This window comes from Spodoptera frugiperda, chromosome 31 (genome assembly GCF_023101765.2).
Source record: "Spodoptera frugiperda isolate SF20-4 chromosome 31, AGI-APGP_CSIRO_Sfru_2.0, whole genome shotgun sequence".
Classification (NCBI taxonomy): Eukaryota; Metazoa; Arthropoda; class Insecta; order Lepidoptera; family Noctuidae; genus Spodoptera; species Spodoptera frugiperda.
In genome coordinates, this window is record NC_064242.1 from 10,034,208 (window position 1) to 10,059,384 (window position 25,177).

The 25,177-nt window shown below is 33.9% G+C and overlaps 1 long non-coding RNA gene across 1 annotated transcript; it reads left to right on the plus strand.

The window, feature by feature from the left end:
• Nucleotides 1-8,177: 8,177 nt before the first annotated feature.
• On the plus strand, nucleotides 8,178-9,864 carry LOC126912879 (uncharacterized). Its single transcript, XR_007707492.1, has 3 exons — nucleotides 8,178-8,785; nucleotides 8,866-9,473; nucleotides 9,545-9,864. It is a non-coding gene; the product is annotated as an uncharacterized LOC126912879 (long non-coding RNA).
• The last annotated feature ends 15,313 nt before the right edge of the window (nucleotides 9,865-25,177 follow it).

Here is a 25,177-nt window from a genome sequence, read left to right on the forward strand (position 1 = left end):
TAACTAAAAATGGTTGTTTTGGGTCTATACCACTTGCACATACATTTATTTCATACGTGACACCTAGGTGCCATGTGTGTGATTTCACCTAAGTGAAAAGTAATGTTGAAATACGCCAGGATAAAATCGTAGTATAGGAAATTTTTAAAGAAACTTTTACATTACTTTCTGATATAATTTTGTGACTAATACCTACTTAAATAAAGGCTAAAAAAAGAGTTAAGTCCACTTAAGTAAGTACTCGATTAAGAATGCAAAGTGGATAAATGTAGTTGGTTCGAAACTTTTGTAGACTAACGAGGTAGAAACGTTTATATGTCTCTAATTGATTTATTCTTTTCTATTATTAGTAAGTAGTTTGAAAAATCAATAAATGCTACGTTTAGGCATTGAAAATACCTACCTTGGGAGTCTGTGTCGAAATCTGGATTATAAAATTAGACATTGAACTCCGATTACTATTTCTATTAATTCCTAATCAAACTTCGATAGTTTTAATGTCGATCTTTAACCCGCCATTGGTGACGTGTATTTGTCTTACGTAGTCAGTGACCCTGGTCTCCTGCACCGTGATTTTGTGGTTTATGTATTATTTTTTTATTATTATTAGATTTTTTAGATAGATATTTTGAATTAGAAACGATATAAAATAGGACATTGACATTGGAAGGACACAAAATGACATAAATATACAAATAGAAAATAAAAGAGATAAAATTTCATAGAAAGGACATAAAAATAAAAAGCTCGCATTGCTGTTGCGGGGTGGACTAATGGTAGAGGGCGTGTAGTAAAGCAGCTTTTTGAAATCGCAACCTAATTCGACAAACAGTTTAAAAATTATTCTTAGTTTTTAAATTACCCGGTCTCATAGACATATAGGTTACCAATGGCGGGTTAATCATGCATTTAAAACTAAGTAACATCGAAGCTTTACTACGCATAATAATAATCTGCAGTGGCTAGAATAACCATAGAGTGGCAAATAAAAACAAATTTCCCTAAACTACAATATTAAAGTAACCAAATAACATTTTCCGTAATATCAAAGTTTGTGTGGCCTTATTAAAAACCGTTAGCAACATGAGTAGCACGTAATATTATACAGGAACAAATAGAAAAGCTGCAGTTTTGTTTCGAAAGCATTTTAGAACAGTACATTTGGGTGCCATCCAGGACGTTCATACGACAGCAATGTTTGGCATTAGCGGTTAATATTTTGCTATCATAACGCCCGTACCATCTGCTTGGCAGCTGTACCGTGGCCCACTTTGACAAAACACGTGTACTTATGTGAGAACTGTTCATAAAAATATGGCTCTAATTGTGATATCTGTTGTATGGTAATGAGGGCAACGTAATGCTTCTAATTGTATGATAGCTCGGAAACAAAAGGGTTATTTTACATGTGTGTCGGGATTTTTAATGAATATTCTAAATATACGTTCGTTTAATGATCAGTGGTATAAAGTAACAAACTCAACAAAAACTGGGAAATGTAAAACATTGTGCAAAACATAATTTTCTAAAAATATCCTTTATAATGAAAGTTTAGATTGCTCTTCAATTTTTAGATTTTGCAAAAGATTTAAAACATGTACATACGTGATTCTTAAATACGAAACAATAACTTGAGGTCGTTGCCTCCAGTCTCCCGCATGATTTTACATAAACAATCCAATTATTGCTACATTCTCCAGAGCCTAATGATTGATGAAACCGAATCTACGATGCAGAATAAACCAACATGTTTAAATTCAAATATGATTAAGAGCTAAAATATTACACTAACGAGACTTATATTACTGGTACAAATGAATTACAAATTATCTAGAAAGCTATATTTGCGACCAAATCATCTCATTAGACGATTCATAGGACACTCTACGTCGTCATTTTAGCCAACAATAATCGATAAATCATGCTCACAAACACTACAACTTGTCCTTAAGATTTATTCTTCTAGCTTTCGCATCTTTGAACTGAACACCGAAGAGATTTAATAACATAAACGCTGACACATTTTTCTCAATAATTTATGTGTATAAGCTCACACGCGACGAAGTCGGCTCATAATTTATACCGATGTTCGCAAGCCGACAAACTTCGGGACAATAAAGCACTATGCAACGACATTAATTACAAGTTATCGTAAAACATGGAGTGCGCTCGGCACACTGCATGTTTCCCGTAACAAACACGGCGCGACACAGGGTTTTAGGAACCTGTGCCAAATGTATCGGATTAGACATGCTGTGTCATTATAATGGACATATTTTTATTTACTTTTTTAGAAAATATTAGGTTATTTGTGGTGCTTATTAAGATTCTATTTACCTCTAGCAGTCTTGCAGATGTTACGACGCGGTGGCCGCTTATCGTCAGACGGTCAATAAGTTCTGTTGCTACCAAATCTAAAATGAAAAAAAAATTAAACTTTTTTTCACGTGTAGGTGTTAAACAAACAAACTCATTATTACTTAACTACTATTTTACTAGGTGAAATACAATTATTCTGCACGTGCTTGAAAGCAATTTGTTACCTCCTTAAAAATTCAATTAGAAGCAAAATAAACAGCAATCTTGGACTCAATGATTTTTGTATTACAGGTTTGTTGATTTTTCTTTACAGTCACGTGACTTTACAAATTGAATTGACGTTATTTGTAACAATAAACATACATATTTGCATCATTTGATGATTTAGAAAAATAACAAATTATGTACTATCATTTCAATTCCTACGCACAATTTCCAATAACCAACCAATAGGAAAACATTATACCAGTACTTGCGAAGTGCAAAACAATAAATTAATCTGCGATACATTTGCATGGTCGGGAGCTCAAAGAAGTCGATACTGGTAATTATGAATAGTTACAAGACACGATAGGAACTGAGTTATGGTGCCTTATGGGTAAGCGGTAAATCTTCCATGTTTCTCGTGTACCAGCTAGCAATGGTGCACTGGCTTTGGTTGGAAGGTTCCTTAGAATTTAAGATTTTGGAGCGTCTAAGAAATATGAGGAGCTGTATGTCGATTGACTCTTAATTGATTAATCTGATGAAAATGACTTGGTGCTAAACCCAAGACTAAATTACATTGCATATTATAAGATTTCATAATTACAATTTTATTGGATTTAAATTATGCCAGCCAAGTCACTTGGTGCGGTTCTTCGGAAGGCATGCACACGTAGCGCACATACACAGTAGACCTGATACCTGATCCGGAGCTGCGGACTACCTAGCTTGGGCTCCGGCTAGAAAAGCAGGAGTAGGAACAGGGTGGTTTTTAATCAGTAAGAGTCTGACTACTTCTCCTCTTTGAAAATCCAATGGGAACCCATTGGATGGTTATCCTCTCTCAAAAAAAGCCTAGTCTAATTGGGATTTATAAGGGACTCTGTATTTGACTTTTTCGGGATCTCCCATCAATTTTTTATAGCAGGCGTAACATTCCATCACTACTACTTTTCTAAAGCAGCTTCTGTTCAATAATTCAACATAACAACCCTATCGTATTAATATAATACCTCTAAACTAAACTCCTCAAGGACCATTAAAACATCCACAACTCCATCACTAACTCACCAAATTCTCTCCACAAACAATATCAGAATATCTCAATCATTCCCGCCGGAATATCCACACCAACTCCTTCACTATCATAAAACACAAATAGCGCTAATTTTGAACGCTTCAAGCCTGGAGCTAGATGTCGCCTCTGTTGATTAATAGACTATTAATCCCGGATTATGTGGCGCGTTGTTTTGGTTTTAATGCTTGATTTACGTGGGTTATCTTCGGATGTATATCAACATTCAACACCGTTGTGGAAACGTGTGACTAAATAATTCTGTATGCCTTTCGTCATCAATTAACTTTTTAAGGTTTTTTTTTTCTCTTTTGGTCTTTGTTGCGGAAGCTGTCTTTGGCAATAAAATACGATTTTGTGAACATAGACATGTTTTAAGATCTGAAAATACCGATACGGATTAGCTTTTCATTGCAAAAGAGTTGTAGATCAAAGTCTTCGATGGCATCTAACAATAAATTAACTAAAACATTTTTTTTTGCTATTATCTTGGGTCTGTCATCAAACAACAGATGCAATAACTTGATTACTAAAATGAATGAACTCGATTTAAGTTAATATTCATTTATTTGTCACTATTCATCGGTTCTGATTTAGTGCATAAATTTTGCAATAATGACAAACCACACAGTGAATGTGATCGGCAGTTAATAATGTTATCAAATCAAATCCATCAAATATTTGATTTTAATTATGCAAAGGGTTACTGTTTATCACAGCATTTTATGCGGTTAGATTGATTTGAGCTGCTAATTTAGTGTTCTGGTTAAAATCATAATGAGAATACAAATGACTGAATTAAATATATTTAGTTATATTTTATTACAGTGATTGACAATCATTAATCGTTTTTCATTGGAAACTTGACATGAATAAAACTAATATGTTACTGGTTTTAATAATTTAGTTTTAGTTGCAACACTAAATAAATATGAATTACTCGTATTTGGAATAAAGCGTACGTTTATGATGTTGTAATAACAGTTAATATCATTTACGCTAAACGATTTTCACATTAGATTTAATTAAAACGTATGTGATTTAGCTTGTTAGAGATATTCTCTGGGCTTCCTTATTTATTTTAGGTATTAAAAAAAACAAAAATCAAACCTTAATTGAAGCCATCATTGACAGCCTATTAATAGACAATACTAACCAAAGCCTCTTCTCACATATCGAAGGTTTGAGCATTAATCACCACGCTTGCTCAATGCAGGTTGGCGATTTCAAACTTATAATCAGAAATTATAAGCCCAGGTGGTTGCTCACGATGTTTTCCTTTATCGTTTATCAGTCGTGTCTCAATTATAGAAAAAACATATAACTCGAAAAATGTCACATTGGTTTTTACCGTTGGTAGGTCTTGAACCTCTGGGCCACCACGACCAAGCGAAGAATAGAAGCTATAATGTATTATAATTATAATAGATTTATTGATTGTTTACCTATACATTTATGTGAGTACTTACTATGTGGATTAAATTAATGTTGACCAACATAATCTACGAGTACACAAAGATAATGGGTTTATGATTATTGAACTTATCAATTTCCTTAATACATTATGATCAAGGTAATCATTTTGTTTTAATATACATGTTGACTCTCGAGGTCTCTACGTCTTATTACTATGTATGTGTAATTTTATTGAGCCATGTGGTAGAAGTAGAGAAGAGCACATATTTGTCACTCCGCATTCATAAAAGGCTCACATACTTACTTGCTTTGGAAATAATATGTAAATGCTGTAAGCGCGTTGTCCACCCACGGACCGTGCGCTTGCCGCGTTTTCGCATAAACGTTAGGAAATATATCAAATGACATAAGATTTAATGTTCATATTTAAAAGACAAGTTTATTGGTGAGTTCAAGCGATGCCGTTAAAGTGTGTTATGTTGTTAAAGTACTACACATTTTACCAGAAACGTATTCCTATTTAGTCCAACAATAGACTAGAGCAAGCTATTGATGATATTGATATGAATAATTATACGTATATTCTTACTTCTTATAGAAGGATTGAACTTAAACTACATGCTCGAGTCGAGTCACACGCACAACTCAATAAAACCATCAAGTTATTTCTAGACAATAAAACAAATAAACTTAAAACTAAATAATATAAAAACCACACACGCCAGATACGTTAAATGGAAGCTGAATAAGAATTACATAAAAAGACAGAACAAAATCAAAATTACAAGTTACGGGTAAATAAATGAAAATCTGATTGCATTCGCGGTGGCTGAGTGTAATTGAAAAAATGTCCCTTGAATTGTTTGCAACGGGCCTGAATCTCCGTAATAAGATGGGATTATTATTCCCTGTTATTTTTATACTTGGAGTATAATTTTGAAGATTACTTTTTTAGAATTTAAGAGTACAATTTTTATGGGAACTGGAACTGACGAATGATGGTAATGACTCATAATGTGTTTTTGAATTGGCAAGTCGTATTAAAATGAATTTGTTTTCTTTGGTTTTGTTATTGTGGGTGATATGAGTCTTGGTTTAGGTTGTTCAGAAGCTTTTCTCTATTTTTATGGCATTCGGCGACAAGCGAGTAGACTGATCAAGTGATGGCCAAGTCAAAGTCAAAGGCAACTCATTAATTCCAATTAAACCATAAATACTTAGGTAAAGAAATAAATAATAGTCTGTCAGTCTGTCCGTCTGTGAAGCTAGGGGCTCGTAACTGTTGACACCGCCCATGGATACCAGCAACGCCAAAGGAGATACAAGTTGCCGGCCTTTTGAGAGATAGGGAATTGGGCCTCTAAAACTTTACTCACATTTATAATACAATCGATTAAAGTTGATTCAGATACTCTAAGTACTTACGCCTATTAGAGAAATACAAGCATGACTTCGGTATGTTTATATAATTGCTAAAATATATAGACATCACTCGAAATTCAAACATCATCCGCTTTTGAATATAATTTTGTAATAAATCTTCTAAAACTATGTATTTACATTAATTCTTGTTTAATATTGATGTTGTCAAGTTAATTGCTGTTCCGAACTTCAATGGTACTTTCCTTTAATCTTAAGGGCCTTACAATATTTTGGAGTAAAATGTTTCAAGCGTTTTCGGCTTAACTTAATAGATAGGAAAAGTTATTATTAATTAGAACTTTGGAGTTCAGATGTTTGCTACAAATACTGTTTCCTCGTTTAATGTTTTCATTTTGAGATTTGTACCGTGATACGTATTGAAACGTTTTGCTGCTGACATTATGATAACAAGTAAATGTTTTTTTTTAATTATCTTCTCGACTCTCGACTAGTTTCACGTCACGCTAGGGGCTCATATTAAAAAACAACGACGTTCGACGCGTCGTGTCTAATTATGAACATGTTACAAAACGCCAATGACACATAGTTAAAGTTAAAAACAATAAACATAAACATTAGATAAAAAAATAGAAGTCTATATACCTACAATACAATGCAACAGAGAAACCAGCAGCAATTGCAAATAACGATGCCCTAGATACAACAAGTGCATTCGCATCGGCTTTAGAAGCGTCTTCTATTGTCAACTAACTGGCGGCCATTTTGCAACAATTAGTGATAGTCAAGCGAAGTTAACGAGCCAATTGTACGGAACGAGAACTAATAATGAATATTGTTGATCATCTATGTTTATCTGCTGGATCTAACAGCTTCAGATCGTTGGGGAGATAAAATTAGTTTTCATTATTGTTTTGTCACCTCTATTTTGTCTTGGCTATTGGCTTCATTTGTGTCTTGATAAGTATTTATTATGTACTCGTATCTGACTATTTAGGTGTACTGTGATCAACCAATATAAATTGTTTTGTAATTAGAACTTAGTCTTTTTTGTTTGTACTGTGCCTATATTACTATCGCTTATGGTGTGAGCCTCTATACTACGTAAAACAATTAGTTTTTATAAGATTTTTTGGTTGAAACGTCATCAATATCTGCGATTAATGGGTCATGTAAGGAAAGGGTCGTGTTCAACTTTTATAAATAGATACAAGGTCAACTATTTTTAATGGAACTGATATAGGTAGATACAAAGCTTAAGTAATCATTGCGTGTATTTCGAAAGTAACTCTAAGGTTACGTTCGTTGACACAAGCCGAGATAAGCATCGGTCCGTTTATCTCAGGAATCTCGTTTCTCGATCACCGTAACGATAAAATTAGTTTTCATTAACGTTAATTAGAAAGAGTTATATATATTGCGACAAACTTTGGTGTCAAATGAAGTATTAATTTTGTCACTTTCAACTGTCAGATTTGATAAATATTGTAGAACTGAATGATTAATAGACAAATGATTTACTTAATTATGATTAATCGGTCGCGGCTCGCGGTTTCTGATAGTACTATGATCGATTCAAAACTTGGAATTGTGCCCAATAATATTTTATATCGTTTTTGTGTTACAGAAATACAGATAATGAGGATGATTTATACGTACTATTCAAAATTAAGAAACATTCATTGCTAATTCATGAATGCAACTTTTTGAATTTAATGAGGAGTTGGATTCAAAGTCAAGAATGCTAATAAAAAAAATTACTTTTTGAGACAGCCGTCAATATAATTATACTCTATCGGTCTTACTAATAAAAATATGTTAAACAACTGTTTAACGTCTAATTACTTATTCAATGAATAAGGCGTGAATAGCTAGATATACACTACTTTACTAATAAACAGTGTATAAGCCTTGAGTAACTATTTAATTGTTATAACACTAACCGCTGGTAACATTTTGAGAAGTGTTCCGAAACCATAAAACGTAAAAAACACCACACTTTTCTATTTCTATTTTTCTTTCATATTTACATGATTTTATTTACCAGTGACTAGAAAAGGAAGAAATGAACAATTTCTGTTTATTACAAAATATTTTCAGTATACATACGTGTAGATATTTAAATTATATTATTTAAAATTTTCCAATCAGTAAAATGTCATCTATAAAGAAGAACATGTTTTGAACGCGCTTTGAAACGTCAAATGTCATTTTCCGCAAAAAATGTAAAAAGATAAATACAAACCCAGGTCGTGTTGTTTTTCGTATTTATATTTCTTATATGCATAAGATCATTTTATTATTGATAATAATGGGAAATGGAGTCGTTTGTATCGTAGCAAAGAAGAGGAAGCGTGCTACTAATTGGGATCCCTTGTGATTAGGTTTAAAGTAAGTATTATTTACCAAATTCGGCTCGAGTTAATTCTCAAAACTATATATTTTTTTAAATTACTACCTATTTGTTTCAGCATAAGGATGAGCAGATGATAAGAAATCAAGTTCTCAATGAGAACTGTCGTAAAGGGTGAAAATGAGGTAAAAATGAAACACACGCTAGAAGTCCATGGGTGGACACGAGCTGAACAAGAGCTTCGTCTAAGAAATTGAAAATAACAAAATATTTTAGTGGAAACTCAAATAAATAAAATACATTCTCAGTATAAACTTGTTATTTTATTTTAAGGAAATGTTTGTTAAAACTGTGTTCTTATAAACAATTGTCTTGCAATTTGTCCAGTAATATTGTATGATGCCTGACCCTGTTGTTGATGAAATGGTGGCTGATTACCAGTTTCAAACATTTAAAGAATGTACAGTACAGCAAGAGGAAGTAAATGTTTGATTTTTGACTCTTGCCATGTATGTTGGTTGCATCGTCTTGTACTTCTTACTGCGCCCATGCCCTGAGAGCTACACAAACTTGAAGCTCCACAGAGAAGCTGCCAGCTATCTTTGTTTGTTCTATGTCTTCTCGGATCAAGTCCACCACTTCTCTGACATATCTCTTAGTAAACCTGTATTTACCTTTACATTCATCTTCTTCGAAAAAAAAGGCATCAAATACGTGTTTTATAAGGTTTTAGTAAACCTGTATTTGTTTACATTCATCTTCTTCGAAAGAAAAGAAATCAATACGTGTTTTATAAGGTTTTGTCTTTCTTGGTCGTTCCTCATTGTCCAACTCGAGAATATTAAAATGGCGCAGATATTCTTAGTAATCCATAATAACCACTAAATTAAAATATGTTACGAGATAAGACACGACAATAAGTTATTTGTTGGTTATTCACACGCTAAACAAGCTCATTTGACTGAATAAGGATTGTGTAAAATGACATACACTTATACAACTGTTATAACGGGTGTATAAGATGACAACCCCTGTACATTGATTATTAGTAATGAATATGCTATAACACGTGTATACAGCGTGTATACAGCGTGTATAAATGTTTATTAGTAAGACCGTATAGCTAATTATAATCTTTATAGATAATTATACAATAGATACTTAGTATGAAATCTTGTTGAAAATTATGAAACTTAAACCTTCTTTTTGGGGATTCCCCCTCCAATGACTTCTCCCGCCTTGGGCGAGGTGAGAGGGAGTGTCTGACTAAAAACCACCCCGTTCCTACTCCTGCTTTTCGAGCCTTGGTGGCGGACTACCTAGCGGGTTTCGCTGGGTAGTCCGCAGCTCCGGATCAGAACTCAAACCTCTAAAAGTTGAGAGAGAATCAATGATACAACCACCTGCAAACTGCCTAACGGGTTACCGAGGCTCCGGCTCAAAAAGCAGGAGTAGGAACGCGGTGGTTTTTAGTCAGTAAGAGTCTGACACTCCCTCTCGCCTCGTCCAAGGCGGGAGAAATCAATGGATAATTTCCCCCCTTAAAAAAGAGCAGTGTCATTGATTCTGTAAGGTACAAAGATCCAATAAATTGTACTAAAAACTTATAAATAATTGTATCTTGACGTCACTCGTCTTATTCTTTAATTGTGTTTCGAACTTTCCATAGAAATGTAATTTGTTCGCAAACTTTTTATTTTTATAATACTAAAGAATTAATTATAAAGTTCTAATTCACTTGATTTCTAGGATTACTTTTTGATTGGTGTCTGATGGCTGTTCGGATAATAATGTTTTATTTTTACTTTTTCAGGTATGAAACAATAATAAGTTTTAATTTTATTTCGTGTTCGTCTTAAGTGGTTTTCTAATAAGATTGAATGCTGATTCCAGGTAAGTCAAATTGCTATAATTTTGGGTAAACAAATTTGAACTCTATTACTATGAATGAAAGGATGATAAAGCCAGAGAAGTAGGTACATACAGTACTAAACTACATAATTCTCCAAGAGCTACTAACCAAAATAAACTGCGCAAAATATACATACATAAATGTACCTACATAGCAACTTCCTCTCATTCGGATGGAAGGATATTGAACCACGCTTATTAACACATGTGTTAAAATAACACAATAAATTATAAATTATCGCATAAAATGAAGGATCTCACATTCAAAAACAGGTCAGATTGTAAATATTGACGCTTCATAAACATGGGATAAATTCAACATTCTTTCACTATTATTATGAGAACCAAATCAACAAACACGTGCTTAACGATTATAAACCTTATTGCTTTAAATTAGTTCACAGCATTCTCATCTCTATTTATAGCTTTATTAAGAGCAACAGTCTGATGACATTAATTAGGAACATTTTAATCGTTAACCCATTTTCGTTGAGACGGAAGGGCGAACAACCAATCATTATTCTCTCCAGTCAACTCCATTCGAATTGTGAACATTTTCTTAACTTCTTTAAGCAATTCGTCTTTACTTCGTTTGTGAAGTTTTGTTGGCAGTCTTTTGTTATTCTGTTAGGTTTTGTTTCATATTTTTTTGAATAAATTTTCTCTTATTTTGTTTCATTTCTTATATTTTTATTATATTGTACTGCTGGTAGAAGTAATCCTTCTTAAAGCCACTTTCCACCAGTTAAATGTTACTTATCAAATTGCAATAAGTTTTGAACTAAAACCAGGTACAATCAAGATCATTGGTGATTTGAAAATACTGTTTTTTTATGGTGTAACCCGGTAAACGACTAGACAGATCACCTGATGATTAACAATCGCCGTCTCTTGGACACCCGGAACACCAGAGGCATTACACGTGCGTTGCCGGCCTTTTGGGGGTTAGGAATTTAAAGGTTGTTAGGATATCGTGCTGCTACATTTCTTCCCCCTTCATCTTGTTTTCTTCCACTGCCTGATATAGGCCTCTCCAATAGCATGCTACTGAGTTCCTTCCGTCATTATACGACGTCTATACATAATGTGTAGTTAAAACTGGACAACAAGCTCGATCAGTATATTGGTACCCACACATAGTAGCTCTCGTATTTACATTCATTACACACACGCTACCGTCGCCTTACAATGTTTGTAATTAATCCTTGTCTCAGTAATTTTAATGATAACGACCGTCACGGTACTCCACACTCCAGCCAATGAGGATCCGTAGCAATTTACAGCTTATCTAATATCCTTGTTAACACACACTTAATTACCATACAGTTACAACGTTCTCTAGTATTATTGTTTCTTCGTTATCTTGGCCGCCATTAAGCTTTTGAATGGCTTGTTTGACCAGTTGATAGTCACTAGTATGACGATTAAACTTGAGTTTTTGAGTTAGACACAATATAGTTCCAAGGTTTTTAAACTCGTTTAAGTAACGTACCTGTGTAACCTAACACAAAATACATTGAAAGCCTTACTTCATAAACACAACATAAAACTATGGCTATAATCTGCGATAATCACGGGTGCAAGTTGTCCATGAAATGACTTACATTTACATTTTGAGTCGATAACAAAATTATTTCTTCTGTGATTCTGCACCGAACAAATTCCTTCGCGCTTTCATCCTATTTCGAAATATCTGGTGAAAAGTAGGTTTTCAGAAAATAGTGTAGGTATATTCACTGCAAATCCCTTCCAGAAAAAAACGTGTTATATTATACCACGTTTCATTAAGAGCTATTATTTGTTCTGCTAGACGTATTGTGTGCAAAGAAAACAATTTAATGGTAGTCACTGGTTGGTCACTTAACTGTAACCTGAGACTTAAACTGATGGGTTACGTGTTTGGCCGGTGTAACTAAATATTCCAGACAGAAGCTCACTACATCGTCCCACTTTATTATTTACTCAACGTCCGCAAATAGTACAATATTTTTGTGTCACTGGAACTGGAAATGGGATTTTGAAGGGATTCGTTTTAGTTTGACTTTTTCGTAATTCTAGGCATATTGATGGTCCGGAGCAGGTCTATTAGAGGACCCGGTGCCCCTTGCTGGAGCTGAGCTGAGGTGAGCTGAAGGTCGCCACCTGTTTTTACTGAGGTTAAAATGTGTCCACACTGTCTAGTCTTTTATCCCCAGAAAGCTAGGCGGCTTTTGAAGGTTCTACCCGTCATCACAAAAAACAATATTGATGAATCATCTACAGAATATAGGTATTCCAGCTCATGCGACTCACAGTTTTCGAAATAGCCAATCTTATTGTGTCGCAATAAAGCTGAAAATCTATTAGTTACGAGTTTGACAATCTTGTGGTTGACCTGCTGCTGGTCTTTACTTTGACCAACTTGGTAATATAATTATCTGAAACTTTCTTGTTACTATGGACTAAAATAGTAGTAAGTACTCGGTAAATGTTATTATTGTATTAATGTAACGTTTTCTACACAACTCTATTAACTGCTTTAATATAATTCTCGATTTATGTTAGAAGAATATGGTTGATTAAGAAAATGGTTTTTTTATTCACTTTGATGATCCACATTACTACGAAAATTATAGAATGGACAAGGTTTTCGTATTACATTAAAAATGGTTAATATTTAATGGCTCTTAAAATTTATTTCGCTAGAATTACCAACAATGTTGTATTCAAAATCAGCTGTTATAAAACTAAATGAAAAATAGAAATTCAAAAGAAAGTAATTTCTTTTATAGCCCTAAACTAATAAAAACTATTGAATTTGCCTACCCAATTCTCTATGGACAAAAACACGAAACAACTTTAATGAGATAAAAAATATTTGAATTGTTTGACATTAATTAAATTTCGGATTATTCAAAAACCCTTAGCGAATACTGGAATCTAATTTATTTTTCATTTCGAGAACCACAAAATTATATTATGGAAATAGTATTGTGACAATTGTGAGTCCTTAATTCAATTTTGGACTCTAATGTTCAGTAATCAGGTTTAAATTGTTTGTGCGGTGTATCAGGCACGCGGCTTTCTCACATTAGAGATAAGCAACCGCACGCACATTAATTTAATATTCTATTAGATTGTCTAATCGTTAATCTGGTTGGCTTATATTCTGTATCTGTAAAGGCATAAATTATTGAGCGTTAAATAAACCGTCCCTTGTAATAATTTTATGCTTATTCGGATTATGTTATGTATTTTTATCGGCCGCCCCAACCTCTGGGTCAGAAATCACAACGGTATTGAATTATCATTTGAATATGATATATGGGGTGGTACTCAAATCCGGGGCGCAGACAATCGCTGTGAAATTGTTTTGGGGAACGTTTGATTAGATAAAGTGAATTATTGCTTTGATGTTGAAGAAAACGAATGTTCGTTACTGTGATTGCCTGTTTGTATATTGCTCATGAATAATAAAATATATTTTAAAATAAATCCCCATGCGAAATATTCAATATTAAATATTTTTTCATTAAATCTCATATGAAGTCCTGTACCTTCTTAATACAGTTTTCAAGTGGAATTATGTCAAGTTTTAAAATAGAAAATATTATCATTCCTTAAATATTATCCAATCCATCAACGACATGTAAAGGAACCTTTAATAAGCGTGAAATTGACTCTATTAATACACACACACTATGAATAGACCGATACCGACGCCAAGTTGATCGGCGCCACATAACACATTTACATTAACCCAACAAATGTCTCTGAAAGCATACGACTATAAAGCAGCGGCAAAAACTGAACATTTCCAATAAATTTTAAATTTAGTGTATTAGGGAAACAGTGGTGCAACTTAAAAGCAATTTGTCTGTAAATAACTCGACGCGGTAGGCGGATAACAGCTGCAAAGTCTCCGCCGAAACCAACAAACAATTAAAATATCCGACTAATGGAAGCTAAGGAATCCGAACCATGTTAATGAACATGTCTCCTTGTCCTCTATTAGTTCACACCGCAAAAGATTTTCGTTGTCAAAAAAGGTGTCATTAATTAAAAAGTTCGACAGCCGTCAGTCGCGACGCGGGACGTCCTTGTTAGGTTTTACTTCAATTACCTGTTTGTTGAGCTACCGACTTTGGCCGTTTAAATACTGAAGCTTTTTTATACATTCTTTAACGTTAAGTTACAAACATACATTTTTGCAATAAAAAGCAAAATGGAATCGCCTAAACACATAACACACATATAAAAAATCCTACCCCAAACAGAGAAAAAACACAAATATCCCCAAAAATTGTGACCCAAAAAAATACCCTTTAATCCGGCAGCAAATTCACGCCACATCGCATTGCAACAATATCATTATACAATACGGAGCCACAATAACCTATCTGACGGTACGCCACGTGTTGATTTTGGAGCAAACGAGGGTCGTATAGACCTCAACGACAATAATAGAAATATGCAAATAACAGCGGCCAGCAGAGATGATATTCAAACAAGATTACGTGTGTAAACGTTGACAGACGAAATGTGAATGTTCATAAATCTGAGAAGGCCCAAGTAAAGTAAACATTAGGAAAGGGTTAGAAGATTTTATAAAATTTTAAGCACTCAGGATTTATAATGATTTAGGTTGCTTTAAGATTTGATTTATAGGGGGCGTATTAAAAGATTAGGTTACTTAAATAACAATTTAATACGGAAATTAATTGCCGTTTAGCGGTATCTTCTATTTAATTAAGGGAAAAATACTTTACAAAAGGTTTTACGGCGGTTTCAATGCATATCTTTGGATACGGAGATAATGAAGTGATTTTGTATGTGCGATCACGAATGAGACCCAAAACAATTCCGATTTTGTATTCTGTATCTTTATTGATCATAAACATATTTATACCGTTATCTGAACTGGAATCTTCATTGTGTTATCAAATTTCAACTTCGACGGCAATTAAAATCAACGCCAGTATAACTTTTGACAATCATATTTCGATCTGTACGCGTCTTTTTACGTTCCAATTTAAAAGTTCAAATGTCGTATTAAATAAAATATAAAAATTTCATGACTGGTCAAACGTAAAATCCAGAACATTACGTTGATGCACGCAAACTGCAAGGAACGGATAATTTATTATGCGCCCGTTAATACTTTAACCTACATTAAAATTTATTGCGCGCTCATATGAAAATATTACATAAATACTTTAACAAAAATGTGCCAAGAGTAAATGTACTTATGCCATAACTGATAATAAGATTTTGCATGATAAAAAATAACATTCACTTTTAAATAATCTTTAAATTCAAAACCCTTTCAAATTGCATTGGACATAAATCTCTAAACAACGCAAAATCATCAGAACCAATTGAAAATGATTTGCAATTGAGGCCAATAATTGACTACTCAGGTATAATTAAACTACCTACGTAATAAGGAGACTTAAAATAGGCTCTTGAACTCATCAAATTAAGAACGAAGATGTGCGTCATCAAACTAATACTACAGTAAAGATTCATAAAGGCAAAACAAGTTACGCTAATACCAGTAACATACAACAAAGAAAATCGACATTCAAAGAAATTAAAACACGAATTTATGGAAGGCACGTCATAAAGATTGAAATAAATAATTTTCGGACTTAGTGTTGGTACAAATGCATGCAAATACAAAACAGATACGTACAAATATCGTGCATGTTTGTGTCCTCTACGGGTTTTAACACAAATGTATCCATAAGCCGTCCGGAGAGCAGAATCTCTTAATTTACGCCCCGAAGGGATTTGCTAAAGCCAAACATTGTTCGCTAATTATAACGAGACGCATGTGCTTCGCGTCCCACGAGGATCTTACCAACTTAACGAGTAGCGTTGTTGTCCGTGTGTGAAATATTCAATTAAATTTTAAGTTATTTTAATTCCTTTTGTTTTACTTGTTCTTTACTCTCTTACTACCAATTCTAAATTGCTTTTCTTTTCACGATTAATGTTTTATTTACTTCATCTACTGTTTCTAGTTGAATACTCATTCATATAAAGCTATAGACAGATATTTCCATTACTGTTTATAATATTATTTAGCTATTTCGTAGAATTTGTTTTCAATTTGATCCTGCTAAGAGCTACTTAATCAAAGGGGAATTATTCGTGCCTTACATTCAGTAAAACACTCTAAACAACATTCGTTTGATGATATATATTGCCAATTTCTAAGAAATACAATTTTAACATTCCTTTTAGCGATTAAAAATTATCCTTAAAAGAAATCCTCAACCAAAGTAACACCATTTTGTGATAAAAATAAAAGGATCAAACTCATAAGCCACGTTAGCACGTGGTCGAATCACACCCCTCTGTCGCCTCAAAAATTCTATAACCACCTATCGGACATACCCATCTGCATACAGCATCAAATTCACCCAAATACTGCGTAATGCACTCTAAAATGTACTCTATTGCATAGGACATACAGCTACTGGTGATTAATTATGGACTGCAGAAATATATTTGCTAATAGGGTGAGCTAATCTGTCAGCTGAGCCGCTGGAGATCGTTTAAAAGCTGTGCCCCCTTCTAGCTATTGTTTATTTAGGATGGCGATTCGCGGTAAAAGCCTGTTTTTGAGGCGTACTCTAATGCGATTGTCCGTTAGCCACGAAGTGGCATGGAGAGCGAAATGATATGCTGATAGCACTCAGAAGTGGTCATTGTGGTAATGACAGGGGCGATTGAGATATTAATCCGATAAAATGTCGGAAAGGGTTTTATGAAGTTATAAAATTAAATGAGAACGTTGACTACACATTTTGTTTTGGACCACATTGCATACTGTTTGAAGTTGCTCCGGAGGTAACAAAGAGTAAATTTATTAAGCCTCTTATCAGATTTGGGCCCTTTGTATTTTAATTAGCTCGCATGAAATCATTTTAAGTAGGTAACTGTTTGGAACATCTAATGAAGGATGTTAGGTAACTACTGAGTACGTAGCAAACTAAGTACATCCACACAGACAGTTGATTCGAGACTTGTCATCCTAAAAACTTTTGAATGTTCGTACTACGAATTTGTTTTCTTTGGCACACAAATGGACACGTGTAAAGTTTGTATCATATTACTTAAATATTTAAACATCTTTCAATTTTAAGATATGTTTAGACGTTTTCCATTCAAACTAAGAATATAGGACTGACGAAAATGCCAGTAATAAAAGCGAAAATAATTTAAACACAATCAATCAAGAATATCATTTAAATGTAAACGAAATATCCAATCAATTATAATTATAATACTAGTTTAGTAAATTTGAAGTCTTCGACAAGGACAAGGATCATACTAATATTATAAGTAAAATGTGCACGTATGTTTGTTTAGATGCTTGTCCGTCAATCAAGCTGAAACTACTAAACAGATTTTGATGTTTGATCTACAGATTATAAAACCTTTCACATTATCCAAATCCTAAAACTGTACCTCAGATTCTGTTTACGTGACGGCCTTTTATCAATACGCAGGCAGAGATGCATACCACGGCACGAAAGGTCGCTATACAATGTACACCCACTTTTCACCATTTGTGTTATAAGTCCCATGTAATAGGGGTGAACCTATTGCCATTATTATACTGGGCACAACTCTAGACTTCTACTAAGAAAATTTCGAAAAACCGAAAAATACTCAGTGATTCTTTGCCCGACCCGAGAATCGAGCCCAAGACCCCTCGACCAACTTACGACCACTTGACTAACGAGGCAGAATTTATTTACTTACATAAAAAAGCACGCTACTAAACTAGAACGACTTCCCAAAGAGCTGTTAGTAAACAAACTTGCATAGCTTGTGGCAAACATGTCTCACCCAATTCTATTTGAGTGTGGCTTTTTGAAATATCCAACTTAAATATTTACAACGTAAAACACAATTTTCAATGACAATAAAATTACATTGCGCGCGAATTAATTTCATTCGACCTTTTGTGGGTGTTAACATCTCACAGCTATTAAAGTGTAGGCTTAGCTCTAATTCATATGGACGCTTATGCTAATATGGAACCGTGGCTTATGCAAAAACAGGTTTCAAATAGGCTGACAGTTAATTACGTGTTAAAATGTTTGTACATTATTGCGTTACTTCAAATTGTTTCGAGAGCACTTTGGTTAAAGTATACTTAGTTGGAGCACAAAATATTCGAAAAGTGCAAAGAGTAACCTAAATCAATATATCATACACAAATAATCACTAAACAGAATATTATAAACCACTAAATCATATTCTGTATCAAATCTTAGTTACACTTAAAAAAAATAAATGAAAAGAAGAAAACAATTTTAAACCTAACAGAAAAAATACATTTATGATAAGCGTCCTAAAAGGAAAGGTATTAGACGAATTATAGAATTAAAAAAAAGTTCGACCATCGCTGGTCCAACTACAAAAAAAATTACGTCAATTATTTAATACCAAAACATGTGTTGAAAGCTACCGACATGTGGCAAGTTAAAGGTGGAGACAGCAGATAGTACCACATTCATGTTTCTATAAAAAAAAACATGATAGCAACATTATAACTATTGTTATTTTTGTCTATTTTCTCATAGAAACTCAGCACGCAATGATCTACAGATGATGTTGTGACCATCTGGATAATCTATTTGGTGAATAAATTACTTCTATGAAAACATAATTATGTTTTGTTTACCCTGAGAGCTTAGGCCTATTTATTATTTCACACACATGTATTGTATTCGAGATTGGTCAAATCTGGCAGTGAATTACTTAGGCATGTACTGAACAAAATGTGCAAAGATTTTGTTGTGAAATAATAAAAATATCAAATTTAAAATCTCACCTTAAATACAAAAACAATATGAATGGGTTTGGAACGGAGACGAAATCAATTACGTACCATTTCGCATGTATATTATTTTAGTCCCGGGTCAAATCCAGTGGAAGTTGGCCAATCACGGGACGGTCCCTAACAACGGACAAAAGCACAATTAAGTACAGCAGGGACCGATAACAAAAGGCCGGAGAGCACACAATTTGTTGCAGCCCATCTTTATCTGGCCCACTATTGACCCTTTACCCTAATTCATAGAGTGTTCAACCCTCTTTATGCTACCCTGGTAAAATTAATCCCGTACACTGTCGCTTACATACTGCAGTTTGGTACGTATTTTTGTAAGGTACATTTTTAGACTGTGGCTATAGGGGTAGAGAGAGAGACATTGGAAGCCTGCAAAAATGTATTATTATTCTCCGATGTGAACAAAACATGTGGTCTGAGTTTGCGTATTATCACGCTTTAGCGACATTTTGAGAGTGATTCGCGTATCTTTATTCTGTGGGGCTCCCCTCACTGTTAATGATACGTCGTTAGTTTCAGAGCGCACGTGTATTAGCGGACTTAACGATATTAAAATTTTATTTACATTTAAATTGGCTCCTTTTGTTAATCCTCACACCCGTTAAGAAAAATCATGCGCTACTTTAAAAAATCGGGAGGAGTACTCATGTTTTGCAGTAGTTTAAAAAATAAGTCGCAGTTGAACGATGCTCAAAATAATGAAGCTTTTCCAAATATCGCCAATACTGTTTGTACACATGCTACGTTAGTGTACCGAGACCCAGCGTTATTTCAACATTTTTTCTAAAAAGCGAGCCATCCGTGCTGTTACCGTAGCGTTTCACTCCGCACCTTTGCATTCGTTCCATCACCACTCATTCCGCGTCAACGCATGCACTAATTAGCTGACACCCGACACCGTCACTGGAAACACGTTTCTAGCTCCCATAGGAAACTTTGGACGCAGAGGGAACAAACCAGGTGTGAAATTGAGTCACTCTCTTTTATTTTTAAGAATTCTTTCGTATACACTAGTCAGTGTACGACAAAAGGTAAAGGCAGCTCTATGAAATCTCATGTAAATTTTATTAATTAAAACATTTTACATAAAGAGCTAATTTGTTCGATAAGCTTTAACGAAGTTCAATAAAAATACGAATACAACGGGACAACAAAGAGAAAAAACTGTTAACTACTTTTATCGGATCTAATTAAAGAAACTTGTATAGAATACAAATTAATAAAAGTTTAAACATTACCAACAAAAGGCCGCAGCGTCTCCCAGTGCGGAATAGAATGGGACAGAACACAAAGCATCGCTCGTTATAGTGTCGCAATCGCAAACTTGGCCCTTTTGTCGGGTTCTGTTCGGTTCCACCGAATGTACTAATTAGTCCCCGACTTATTTGCTGAGTGCAATAGAAAGTTCTCGAACGGGCCCGGTTGACCTGCGGTGGCAGACAGCGTGTTGAATCGTTCACCTTGCCACTGTCTGGAGTTCGGACTGTGGTTTTCCTTTGTTTTGCTTCCTATGGCATGTTTAGTTACTTTTGCTTGACAACATACTCGTAGATCCTCTTTAGAAAGTTCAGTGAAGATAGCTTTATGTGGGAAATATAGTCGTTTGCTTGGTGAAACTGGCATCTAAGACTGTTTATGTAATTATGTCTTCTACCTACACAAACATTGATCGTGAAAGCCAACCCACATTACCTTCATGTGCTGTAATATATACGTACATCATATGCAACTTCCGCATACTGTTGGATGATACATAAGTTCACTCATTGTCATTAAGATTATTTAAATGTCCGACAGATTAAAGTTTGTTAACGACCGGAACTATTCCTTAATTGATGTCAATTAGTTCTTTAGTAGGGCTAAAAAGATTAGACACTATTAAGACTACCATATCTCATACATTAAAATGGTTAAAAAACTCATACTCCTGTTTCAAGACTTCATGCGTAATGACGTAATATGATGTAAGTTTACAATATACATATTGTTATGTATATCCACGAGTTGTCATGTCATGAATCCAACTGTCTGTAAACTACATAAAACAATACCAGTTAATGATCAGTCCAAGCTAATCAATATCGTTTAAAAATAAATCCATCGTTTCCTTGCAAAACAGTCTAGTGACTGGTGCTTTCTTTAAAACTTGCACTAACCCATTATTCCTTACAGTTGATAGTCGCCGATAGATTATAGTATAAAGATCGATGCAGCGTGAAATTGTCAGCACTTTGCATACATTACGCATTTCCCACGATGTAATGTGAAAAATGAGTTCTATGACGCAGCGTTCTATAATGGATTTGAGAAAGTAGAAGAATGATGAGTGGATATTAGATAATCTACCTATTGGTGCTAGAACGTTATGGTTCTAGGATTTTACCGAAATAGAACCAAAAAAATTATTGTTTAATGGCATAAAAGCAATACTATGATCGAATTTTCGGTTATTTTACGACTGTTTGAAAGTCCAGAAAATGTTTTTATTACTGAGCCAATGGTCTTTAAAGCCACAAGCTGGAACCTAAGTTTGGGGTCTAAAGGTACCTAAATGAAACCTAAATACGTAGCTAGTGGAGTGGCCGTTATTTTTAATGAGAAATAAACTCCAGGCTCTGGTTAGACCGTTCACTTAACGAAGTCTGCAGCCAAATGTCCAACGTCGACGTTCCCGAAAGTGTGTAATAAAACCCTCTAATTATACCCACATAGCAAAAACTTTATACTTATTTTTTGGTATTTTTTGGGTTTGGGTAGGTGTTAGTGGTATAATTTTGTGACTCCTCGCCAAATCAGCTAAATTGTTTAATAAATGGTCTGTGTTTGGTATGATTAAGTTATAGTTACGTTACGTTTCACATAATTTTTTTATTTAAACTTGTGTCCTTTAGTTTTAATACTAGGTTTAGTAAGAAAAAGTTAAAGGAAAGGAAAAAGGAGTTTACTTCTATGTTCGACTAAGCAACACGCAGCCGACATTTACTGACGTGATATTTTATAGCATATAGCCTCAACAAATTGACTATCCAGCCTGTATTTCTGGACCTGTATTTCTGGAAATTATAGTATGTATACTGCGTTCAGACAAACAAACGAATTCTTCAGCTTCAAAAATTAAGCATATATATTTTATTTCATAAAATGCTCAAATCACCACCTTGTAAAAACACCAATAAGTATTTAAATTAACAATTAAAAAATTGACATTGTTAAAGAGAAGTTGGGAGACCCTTAGTCGGAATAATGACTGGTAACATTGTAACAGAGCTTGCGACCCGGTCACAGTTCGCAGTAGTTACTAATTAGAGGTTGTCCTACGCAGCAACCACCCGGCGGTTTGCAGTTTTCAATGGAAAACTTTTAGTTGCAATCCTGTGTAGCTACCTATAGCTTGGTTAAACTATGCTATGATTTTGTATAACTTCGTTCAATATTATTATGTTAGTGCTTGTTTCTGTTTTGTGTTAATGTATTTCTTCAGTTTCTTGATTGTTAGTTTGGATGTTAATCCGTCAATCACGCGGAAACTACTGAACGGATTTTGATTAAATTTGGTATACAGACAGAATTATTTATGTAGACATTATTATTTGTGTAGTAGTTTAACATTTTATTAATGCTTTGATAAGAGATATATAACACTTCATATAACACTTCTAAGCGTCGGCGTCGCACAGTTCGGTAAAAAGTATTGGTTATCAAAAATGAGAACTTATTACGTACCGCCTTGTAACAGACGCCAAATCAATCGATTAGGATCTTACACGTCGTTCGTTGACAAAGAAAGAAAAGTGCGAATAAGTACCGTACTAAAAATTAAGCTACTAACATGTTTTGGTTCTAGGTAACAGCTAATCTGAATCTATATTCGAGTACAATTTCACACTTACGAGATCGTACATAGATATAACTTTCAAATGTAACAAAATATCATGAGAAGTAATGCTAGAGCAATTAATTGTGCATTAATGAACCAGATACTAGTTTGAATAAACGTTCTAAAGTAGTATTTAATTGACGAAGCAAACACGCAACAATTGTGTATGTAGGTTGGTTGCGATAGTTTCCTGGGTTTGCCTGCTTAATTAGAGTAATGGTTTAAGTGTCACTGCAATGTTTAAAGTTAAGTGAAAATTATTTCATAAAATCTTTTAAAAAACAACCTTAATCTAAGTTAATGTGATATTTGTACTGTTTTAATAATTTACACAAACTTATTGTGTTATAAAAATACAAATAAGAATCCATATAAATTAATCGTAAACTTTGGAAAATTATTTTATATAGAGTTTCGAGGTGCGTTGGGGTAAGATCGGCGCAGGGGTAAGAACGTACAAATCAAATATCTCACTTATTTTGCTATATTTTTTAATGCTGATCACATTGCGTGGCACGTCATTAAATTCCGCTCCGTCCCGCGGTGACCACCACTCGCTCCGGTTAACACGGAGTGAGATATTTGATTTGTACGTTCTTACCCCTGCGCCGATCTTACCCCAACGTACTCTATATATCGATAGCAAATACCTCATAAATACACATTACATTTTTCTAAATTAATCGAATTAGTGACTAATGTATGAAAACCCCTAGGTCCCTAGAAACGATTACATTTTGTGTTATATTTAGACTTTTGTCAGTTAGGAGGTATTGTTACTTCGCCGTCGATATGTACAATACATTGTTTAATGTTTTTGTACATACACTCTCACACACATAGAAAGTTTCACAAAATAACCAACAAAAGAAATGAAAGAACAAAAGCTTACGCCCACGATGCATCAATTGACATTTAGACAATCTAAGCCGGCCATTACCTGATAAATTATGAAAAATGAATTCTACGTGTATCAAAATACGAGGTAATTTGCGATAAAAATAAAAACTTCAACTACTTTATGCGACAGATCACTTTTATTCCCCCTGACGAACGTCAAAACACTATGTAATCCAATTCAATTATTGTCTATTCCCCGTCATTATAATTGAATGTAGCGTTCTGTGAAACTAGATATTTAAATGGGGACTAACTTAACATTTGCTACATTGAAATTCAAAACTTATCCTGCTACACAAAACCTCACCTAATTTCTACAATTCAAGGTGCAATTTTGTATACATGAAAAAATCCGTTACGACTTTTTGAAGTAACATTTTCATTCAGAACTAGACTTTAATTCCACACGTATTTAAAGTTGATATCTCTTTAAACTAGATTAGGGAACGTTTGTATATGTATTGTATAAGAGAGTATAGTGAAGGATTCGTGTAATTTTTTTCATAGTACTTGACAGCGAATTAGTATCGTGAAAGGCTTTTTATGTCTGTAATGAAAGCATTAAGTGTTTTATGCTATGAATAAGTCGTTACTAGTGAAGGGTAGTGCTTATTATACTAAATGGATAGTAAATTGGTGTTATTTATTGTGACAGCTCTTAATAGTTTGATATGTAAATAAATAAATGTTTAGTCGGTATTGCACTTAGATAGAGGACTTGGAAGAGTTCTTTATTTTGTTATAATTATGCTTTTGTTTTGTTGGGGCGAGTGAAAATAGATAATGGAGCGATAAAATCATGTGCTATAAAGATATCAAAGATGTGTTTACTAGTCCCCATTGTTTTGCGTTTTATTAAATGTCTATAGGTACGAATTTATGGTTATTATA